Source organism: Pseudoliparis swirei, chromosome 11, assembly GCF_029220125.1.
Source record: "Pseudoliparis swirei isolate HS2019 ecotype Mariana Trench chromosome 11, NWPU_hadal_v1, whole genome shotgun sequence".
Taxonomy (NCBI): Eukaryota; Metazoa; Chordata; class Actinopteri; order Perciformes; family Liparidae; genus Pseudoliparis; species Pseudoliparis swirei.
Genome location: NC_079398.1, coordinates 15,744,004 through 15,753,834, shown reverse-complemented (window position 1 = coordinate 15,753,834; position 9,831 = coordinate 15,744,004).

Genomic DNA, 9,831 nt, shown 5'->3' with positions numbered 1-9,831 from the left:
TCCTGTTGAGAGGGGGAGAGATAGAGATAGAGAGAGAGAGAGAGGGGGGGGGGATATCATGTTGGTCTTAAGTATATTTTCTCAGAGGAAATTTGAATGGCAAGAAAACAAACCTCCAAAACACTGGACTAACCCACCTGGAGCTTCTTCTTCTTCTTCTTCTTCTTCATCCTCCTCTTCATCTTCTTCTACAGGAGGAACTTTAAACTTTTTTAGCTTCTTCTCTCGTAGAGTTGGGAATATATTTATTCTTAGTTTCATGTTATATTACTGTACAGGATGACTCTGCATCTGGTTCAGCCTTCTTACCGCCGGCCCCCCGGAACACAAATAAAGGGTGCTATACGCTAAAAACAATAACAACAACAACCTGCAATGCTGTGACACACACACACACACTTGTTCACGTGGCCCCGCGGGGCCTCACACACACTACAACACGGAGGTAGAAGTTAACGATATTATACTTTAATGCTCTGAAATCAACAGGATCTGTTTGACAGCTGGGGGCCCGTGGCCCCCGGGGGCCGGGTCGGGTATTGCACCGGCCCTGCTTCTTCCTGAATGATTTTCTCCTCTTTCATCTCTCTGTTTACTCTTTTCTCTTTCATTCCTTCCTCTCCTTGTCTCATTTCTCCTCTACTTCCCCTCCCCTCTCTCATTACTCACACACACACACACACACACACACACACACACACACACACACACACACACAGAGAGAGAGAGAGAGAGAGAGAGGCTGCTCTATATGCTGCTCAACACACAGGTATAGCTCTCACTGAAGTGTGTGTGTGTGTGTGTGTGTACGTGTGTGTACGTGTGTGTGTGTGTGTGTGTATGTGTGTGTGTGTGTGAGTGTGCGTGTGATGAGCACATCTCTTCAGATGCCTCCTCCTCACTCCCGGTGTTTAGGACTCAGATAATCCCCTGTGAATGTGTGTGAGTGTGAACATGCGGAATTCTACGTGTGTGTCTGTGTGTGTGTGTGTGTGTGTGTGTGTGTGCAGGAGTATTAAATATGTACGGTCGGTGAAAAGATGTTTATATAAAAGTTACGGTGCTGCAGAAGCTTTGAGGTTTGGACACGACCAACACACACACACATACACACACACACAACTACACACACACACATACAACTACACGCACATACACACATACAACTACACACACACACATACACACACACATACAACTACACACACACATACAACTACACGCACATACACACATACAACTACACACACACACATACACACACACATACAACTACACACACACATACAACTACATACACATACACACATACACACAAACAACTACACACACACACATACATACACACCCATGTGAATGCAGCATCTGCTGTCGGTCGCTCTGCATTGCAGCAGACGACTCGTCTCTCAGCCACATCACAGAGAGAGAGAGAGGAGGATGGAGAGGAGGATAAGAAGGTGTACAGGGAACTAAACAGGACAGGAGGACATTTGAACCGAGGATGGGATGAAAAGGGAAAGAGAGGCCCCCCCCCCCCCCCAGTGTAACACAATAGAATGCAAAATGGTGGATTGTGTTGGGCGTCGTTACGATAAGCCGCGTCTTCATGGCGCCGCAGTAAGACGTTAAGACGACGGGGAGGGGGGGGGGGGGGTATTATTTTTGCTACATTTGTATCTTCCAGTTACATTTCACTCACATCAATGATACTGGAGGTTCTTCGTCCAATTTATACTGCAGTGGATTAGAGCCTTGTGTTTGTGAGACAGGAGACAAAGAGGCAGAGACACAGAGAGAGAGAGAGACAGAGAGACAGAGAGACAAAGAGACAGATCGACAAAGAGACAGAGAGACCACATGCACTAGAGTCTCTATGAAGCCATTTTTAAACCAACATCTGAGCCGCTGTGAAGCCACAAAGTCAAGATTTACACAACCTGTCTCACCTACACACAAACACACACACACTCTCACACACACACACACACACACTAAAGCGATCAATAGGTGTGTATAACAGCTGATGGAATCAGTCGCGATTTTAGACTGAAATTTCTGGTGGGGCAATTTTGTATGACCTCATGTCACCGTCACAGAAATCGTGGTATCTGATTATTATATGGATATACTATGGGCTGCATTTTGAGTAACAGCAGGGAGCAGAAATCCTATTTCAAATACATTTCACATGCTTAAGCACTCATCACGACACAAAGATGTTGCCTATAATAATAATAATAATAATATTGCATTATATTTTTAACGCTCTCTTCATTCCAAAGAATCTCAGAGTACCAACATAGTACGCACTATAATACAGCATTAAAGTAAAATGATTGCAACAAAGTAAAAACATTAGACTGACACATAGCTTAAATAACTTGCAGAATTTATTAAACAAAACTTTGTTAAAAAGCTCCAATTTTTTTTTTTTACTCACCAATGCCGAACACTTAAAAAGGAAGTTGGTGGGGCGGTTCTTTGCTTGAGCAAACCTCTCGATGACTTTGCTGTTAAAATCCAGCAGTCATTCTTTTATAACGTTATTCATATTACTTAAAAAACTCTTCCACAGTTGTCGAAATCTAGTGATAGCTAACTAACCCGCAGCTGGCATTGATCTGACTGTATGTTTTATTTCTCTTAGTCACGGGGTACAGGTCTCGCAGTGTTCGCATTATTCCAGTCTAGTTGCCAGGCAGATTTCATGGGGCAGATTTGAAATTGACCCTCCGCTCAATATTAACTTTGGCCTGTGTGGTTCACGCTCATTGGTGTTTCCATGGTAACGGTAGGGCAGCGTGGGCCGTAACCCCACCGGAAAGGGAGGAACAGCGGACACATGACAGCGGAGCACATGACAGCATTTAACAAAGCAAGCACACAGACAGAAAAACACACAAATCAAATTACTCCAAAACAAGACTATAATGCTTGTGAGTCAAGTTTATTCACACACATATTCACGCTACTTTGCATACAAAATATATATATATTGCGCGAAGTACGAATGTATTGAGCAACAGCGTCATCTGGTGGCTGCCCCACCTGATCCACCAGATGATCCATCTAATGTAGAAACGGCACTGGATGGAATGACTTCATGTATAAATAAATATCGCGTGTACGAGGCTGCAGCTCGCTGCACTGCCCCCTAGTGGCCAGAAGGCTGTAGCACCGTTTCACACAGAACACAGTCCTTATTACAGACAGTCAGAATGATGGACGTGTGTGTGTGTGTGTGTGTGTGTGTGTGTGTGTGTTCATTGTACACTATTTGGAGTAATAATTAATAATATAATGTTTAATATTAATATCAGAATCAGAATCAGAAACAGTTTTATTGCCAGGAATGTTTTCACAAACAAACGAGGAATTTTTTTTGGTGGAAGGTGCAACATTTGGACATGACAAAACAAACAACAATCAACACGACAGAAAGACAACAAATAATGTGAAGTGTTTGGGTGTGTGCTTCAAGTGGTGTGTTTTAGTTAAAGTGCATGTTAAAGTGACGTGTGTGGAGGAGGGAAGAAGAAGGAGGAGGGAGGAGGAGTGAGGAGGAGGAAGAGGAAGGAGCGGGAAGAAGGAGGAAGAAGAGGTGGTAGTCCTGGGGGTGACAGTCAGTCAGTCCGGGTTCCATTGATGAGCCCGACTGCCGACGGGAAAAACTTTGGTGTGGCGGGTGGTCTTTGTCCTGATGGATCGCAGCCTCCTCCCGAGGAGGGACTCGAACAGGAGTGTCCAGGGTGGGAGGGGTCAGCGACAATCTTTCTGGCCCGCTTCAGTGACCTGGAAGTGAACAGGACCTGGAGGGAAGGCAGATTGCAACCGATAACCCTCTCGGCCGAGCGGATGATGCTCTGCAGCCTGCGCTTGTCTTTGGCTGTGGCTGCAGGGTGCCAGACGGTGATGGAGGAGCAGATGATGGACTCAACGATGGCCGTGTAGAATTGTACCATCATTCTCACTGGCAGGTTGAATTTCCTCAGCTGCCTCAGGAAGAACATCCTCTGCTGGGCCTTCTTGGTGATGGAGCGGATGTTCAGCTCCCACTTGAGGTCCTGGGAGATGATGGAGCCCAGGAAGCGGTAGGACTCCACAGCGTCGACGGGGGAGTCACACAGGATGAGAGGGCGGGTGGGGCTGCATTCCTCCTGAAATCCACAACCATCTCCACTGTCTTTAGAGCGTTGAGCTCCAGGTTGTTCTGGCTGCACCAGGTCACCAGGTGGTCAGTCTCCCACCTGTAGGCGGTCTCGTCCCCACCAGAGATGAGTCCAATGAGGGTGGTGTCATCCGCGAACTTTAGGAGCTTGACGGACTGGTGACTGGAGGTGCAGCTGTTGGTGTACAGGGAGAACAGCAGAGGGGAGAGAACACAGCCTTGGGGGGAACCCGTGCTGGTGGTCCGGGAGCCTGAGACGTGTTTCCCCAGCCTCACGTGCTGCTTCCTGTCGGTCAGGAAGTCTGTGATCCACCTGCAGGTGGAGTCGGGCACGTGCAGCTGGGAGAGCTTGTCCTGCAGCAGGGACGGGATGATTGTATTGAAAGCAGAGCTGAAGTCCACAAACAGGATCCTGGCGAAGGTTCCTGGGGAGTCCAGATGCTGGAGGATGTAGTGAAGGGCCATGTTGACTGCATCGTCTACAGACCTGTTGGCTCTGTAGGCGAACTGCAGGGGGTCCAGGAGTGGGTCGGTGATGGTCTTGAGGTGTGACAGGACCAAGCGTTCAAAGGACTTCATGACCACAGAGGTCAGGGCGATGGGCCTGTAGTCATTGAGTCCTGTGATCTTGGGTTTTTTGGGGACGGGGATGATGGTGGAGGCCTTGAAGCAGGCTGGAACGTGGCATGTCTCCAGGGAGGTGTTGAAGATGTCGGTGAACACCGGAGACAGCTGGTCAGCACAGTGCTTCAGGGTGGAGGGGGAGACGGAGTCCGGGCCCGCTGCTTTGCGGGGGTTCTGCTTTTTGAACAGCCTATTGACGTCTCTCTCCAGGATGACGAGGGTCGTCGCTGAGTTGATGGAGGGTGCTCCAGAGGTGTGAGCCCCTGATGGGCTGGGGGAGGGTGGGCTGATGGTCTGTGGCTTGTTGATGGGGCTGTCTCAGGACTGCTCCATTGTCTTTCAAAGCGGCAGTAGAACTCATTTAGCTCGTCTGCCAGAAGCACATTGTTCATGGAGTGGGGTGATTTGGGCTTGTAGTTGGTGATCTGCCTGAGCCCTCTCCAGACAGAAGCAGAGTCGTTTGCTGAGAGCTGCTGTTGCAGTTTCTCAGAGTACAGACGTTTAGCATCTCTCACCGCCTTGCTAAACCTGTATTTGGACTCTGTGTACAGGTCCTTGTCCCCACTCCTGAATGCCTGGTCCTTCTGCAGTCTTAGCTTCCTGAGCTCCGCTGTGAACCAGGGTTTGTCGTTGTTATAACTCACCCTGGAGCTGGATGGAATACAGCTGTCCTCACAGAAGCTGATGTAGGAAGTTACAGCCTCTGTGTACTCATCCAGGCTGTTGGTAGCAGTCCTGAAGACATCCCAGTCAGTACAGTCCAAGCACGCCCGTAGATCCTCCAGAGCCTCACTGGTCCACTTCTTGAACTTCCTCACCACAGGTTTGCAGAGCTTTAGTCTCTGCCTGTATGAGGGAATCAGATGAACCATGACGTGGTCAGAGTTTCCCAGTGCAGCTCGAGGGACGGCGTGATAGGCCCTGCTGATTGTTGTGTAGCAGTGGTCCAGAATGCTCTTCTCTAGTAGGGCATTTTATTAACTGTCTATATTTAGGAGTTCGTGGCTGAGGTTTCCTTTGTTAAAATCCCGAGTACAATAACTAAAGAGTCCGGGAAGGTCCGCCCACACACCGTATCTGTTCGGCGAGGGTCCGCTGTGCCTCGTGCACGTTCCCCGCGGCGCATGTAAACTCCGGCCAGGATGAATGAAGCGAACTCACGTGGGAGTAGAAGGGTTTGCAGTGAATGATAAAGATTCCAGGTCCGCGAACAGTGCTGTAGGATCACCGTTACGTCGTTGCACCAGCCGTTGTTGAGGTAAAGCAGATTCCTCCACCCTTTGCTTTTCCGGAGAGCTCTGTGTCCCGGTCCGCTTGGAACAGCTGGAAGCCAGCGAGCTGGAGCGCAGAATCTGGTATCGATCCACTAAGCCATGATTCCGTGAAACACAGGGCGGAGGATGAGGAGAAGTCTCTGTCTCTCCCACCAGCAGCTGGAGTTCGTCCAGTTTGTTGCACAGTGAGCGGACGTTGGAGAAATATGCCCGGCAGCGCTGTACGAGATCCCGTTCCGTAGCCGCACAAGCGCCCTGAGCGCTTCCCTCTCCGCCGGCGTTTCACCGCGTGGGCGAAGGTGAGCACACCTTTTACAAAAATGTCCAGTAACTCCACAGAAGTTAAAAACGTTGGAAATAAATCCGCTGGAGTTGTTCCCCTGATGTTCATGAGCTCTTCTCTGGTGAAAGAGCTCCGGGAATCACAGCAGAAAACAGTATTTAAAACGAAAACAACAAAAAACATCGCGCACCAACACACCGCTATACTTGACATTATTTCTTAATGTTTGTGCAGTAGTGTTACATTGTAAAGATATTAAAAACATTCTTTTAGAAGTTATTTTTCAAAACACTAACGATCTAAACTCCGCCGTTGATTCAAAAGCAAAATGTCGTCTCGACGAGCCGTTGAGCAACGTTTGAGTTTAATGTCGTTTGTTGAAGATTTCCACCAATAATCCTAAAAGACCAGAGCCGCGTGAAATAGAAGTGTCACGGCGTGTCTGTGTGTGTGTGTGTGTGTGTGTGTGTGTGTGTGTGTGTGTCTCCGCGGGGACTCGTAAAAACATGAAACCCATTATGCTTAACTCCCCAAATCCCCCTCAGAGGCCTCCACCCGTCTTATAGGAGCTTCCTCCTCCGTGACGGTGGGTAGGAGCTTCAGGCGCCATTGCTGCGACCACAAGCACTTTGAAGCACCTTGACGTTACATTTTTGGGTGTTTTTTTCATTTTCACAAATTCCTCCCGAAGCTCAAAATGTTGGCAAAGCGCAGCCGAACGAACGCCAAGCGTAGCCGTTAGCTCGTTAGCTCGTTAGCGCCGGCGTCCATCACCGGATCACTTACTGGAGAGAAAGACGTCTTTAAAGTGATCCGAAGAGGATGTCAGAGATAACGACCTCCCCGGGAAGTGGAAGCCAAAGTGAATCTGTGAGTGTGTGTGTGTATGTGTGTGTGAGTGTGTGTGTCTATGTGTGTATGTGTCTTGTCTCGTGTGGTTTTAAGATACGACTGCGTTGTGATTGGGTGCTATTTTTTGCACACAAATTGCAGCAATCAGGCACTAAAGGGGGGTGAGCGGGGGGGGGGGGGTCTTAATTGCCCCCCTCCCACGTACGGCTGTTGATTGTTTTGATTAGTGGGCCGTGTGATCGACACACTTCCTGTTGTGTGTCTCTCTCTCCAATCCCAGCATGCACCAGTTCCTTTCACCTTCGCCACGCCTCTCCCCCTCTTGAGGGGAGGGGCGTGTTCGGGGGGGGGGGGGGGGCTCTGGTTCTTTTTCTTAAACTCCCAGGGGCGGAGAAAAGAGAAGGAGTAAATAAATGAATGAAGTGGAGATCTGACGGTGCCGCCCACCAGGAAGCTTACCGCTACTTTGTTGTTGTTGTTGTAGTTGTTGTTAGGCTCAGATGTGTGTTGTTTTTGGGGCGTGTGTCAGTGGTTCTGGGACAAAGATGAGTTGTGTGTGTCTGTGTGTGTGTGTCTGTGTGTGTGTGTATCTGCTCCACCATACAGCTTGTGTGCATCTCTATGTGAGCTGGAATGAAACACACACACCCACACACTCACACACACACACACACACACACTCTCTTCATGCTGTGTTCTCATATTAAAGAACATAATGTTTCTCGTGCGCAACATGAACGACCCCCTCTCACCCCCCCCTCCTTCTCCCTCTATCGCTCCTTCTTCCTCTATCACTCCTTCTCCCTCTATCACTCCTTCCTCTCTTAATTGCTCCTCAAACACCTCCCTCCGTAATAATTTCCCCCTCCCTCTTTCCTTCGTTCTTATTTAATCTCACTTCTTCTTAATATGCCCCCGCCCCCCCCCCCCCCTCCTCACTTACTCACTCCTCTCCTTCTCTTCTCCTCCATCTGTCTCTCTTAAATGGGAGTGATGACCCCATTAAGGAGCGCTGGTACCGCGGAGCAAAGGAGAAGAGGAGAAGAGGAGGAGGAGGAAGAAGAGGAGGAGAGGAGGAAAGGAAGGAGAGGAAAGAGAGGAGGAGATGAAGGAGAGGAGGAGAGGAATAAAGAGAGCAGGAGAGGAAGAGGAGAGGAAGGAGAAGAGGAAGAAGAAGGAGAGGAGGAGTAGAGGAAGAAGAGGAAGGAGAGGAGGAGAGGAAGGCGAGGAGGAGAGGAAGGCAACGAGGAGAGGAAGGCAACGAGGAGTTGCAAGTTGTGTCTGAATGAGATGATTAATGAGCGTCGCCTCCAGAGTGTCATACCCACTCCGGACCAGCAGGGACGCCACTGGGTCACCTCACAAACGCCCCAAACACTCGCCCAGCGGCCTCCTGCTCTCTAGCCGTTTCTCAATTCAGAGTACACTGAGTACAGACTTGTGTTCTTTTGGAGTCTGGACTTGGGAGTTTGGTCTTGGGAGTCCAGACTCCGAAGGACGGGAGGACGGTCTTTCTGAGATTGGAACAGCAGCTTACTTGATGACGGCTGATGATCAGCTGTTCTTGCTCATGAGTTTACTCCAATTATTCACTGTCAATTATTTTTTACAGTTAAAGAAAATATGACAACCCTTCTTTTTTTATTATCCTTGAAATATAATTATTTTATTTTGAATTTTGTGTGATATATATATATATATATATATTTATGTATACACACAATTCAAACTAAAATAATCATACATATATAATTGTATATATATTGTGTAAAAAATAAAAACATATATATATATATTGTTTAAAAAAATGTAGATTATATATATAATAAAGATGTTTTATACAAATATATATATATATATATATATATTTGTATGTGTAATATAACTATATTACACATGTAATCGCAAACAATTCGGTCAAAAGTAAAAAGACTGCACGATAGTTCAACGTTAAAGTTTAATTAAAATATTAAGTTCTGAATTTTAACCCAGGGTCAAACTGATTTAACGTTATCTGTGAATAAATAATAAACTCTTTGTGCTCATTAAATCCTCCAAACAGAATTATATGTCATGTTTAACCTCTACGGAGACATCAGAGCCAGCGGAGCATTTAAAAAAGTCCTGCCGAGATCAGGCTGCTCTCGGCGGCCACACAACGCGCTGACCGCCCGGCGCTGCGGAGCTCACTGAGCACGCAGAACCTTTTGTCCCCACACGATTTTTTAGGTTTCTGCTCGAAATGACATACCCAAACTAAAAAGGGTGTAACTCTGCAACCACAACAGCTATTTGAATAATGTTGGTGTTATAATAAAGGCAACACATGTTAGCTTTTGTTCAGATGTGTAAATATTAGGATATATGTTACTGGTTAAGACTAAATAAAGATGAATCTTCTATGAAAATAGAAGTTTCAGGTTCGATTAGAAAAAAAAGCACATTCAGGATGAATATCTCCTGGATGGATGCACAGCAAAGGCCTAAAACCACCCAGATAATAACACAACGTGTGAACAGACTCTCTGCAAAGTATGAATCAGGAAAAATAAAGCAGAACAATAGTTGGAGAGTTCTTAGTAAAGAGAATTTAGGCGAGGTCTCTACCATTTGCATTTGGGCACATTGGA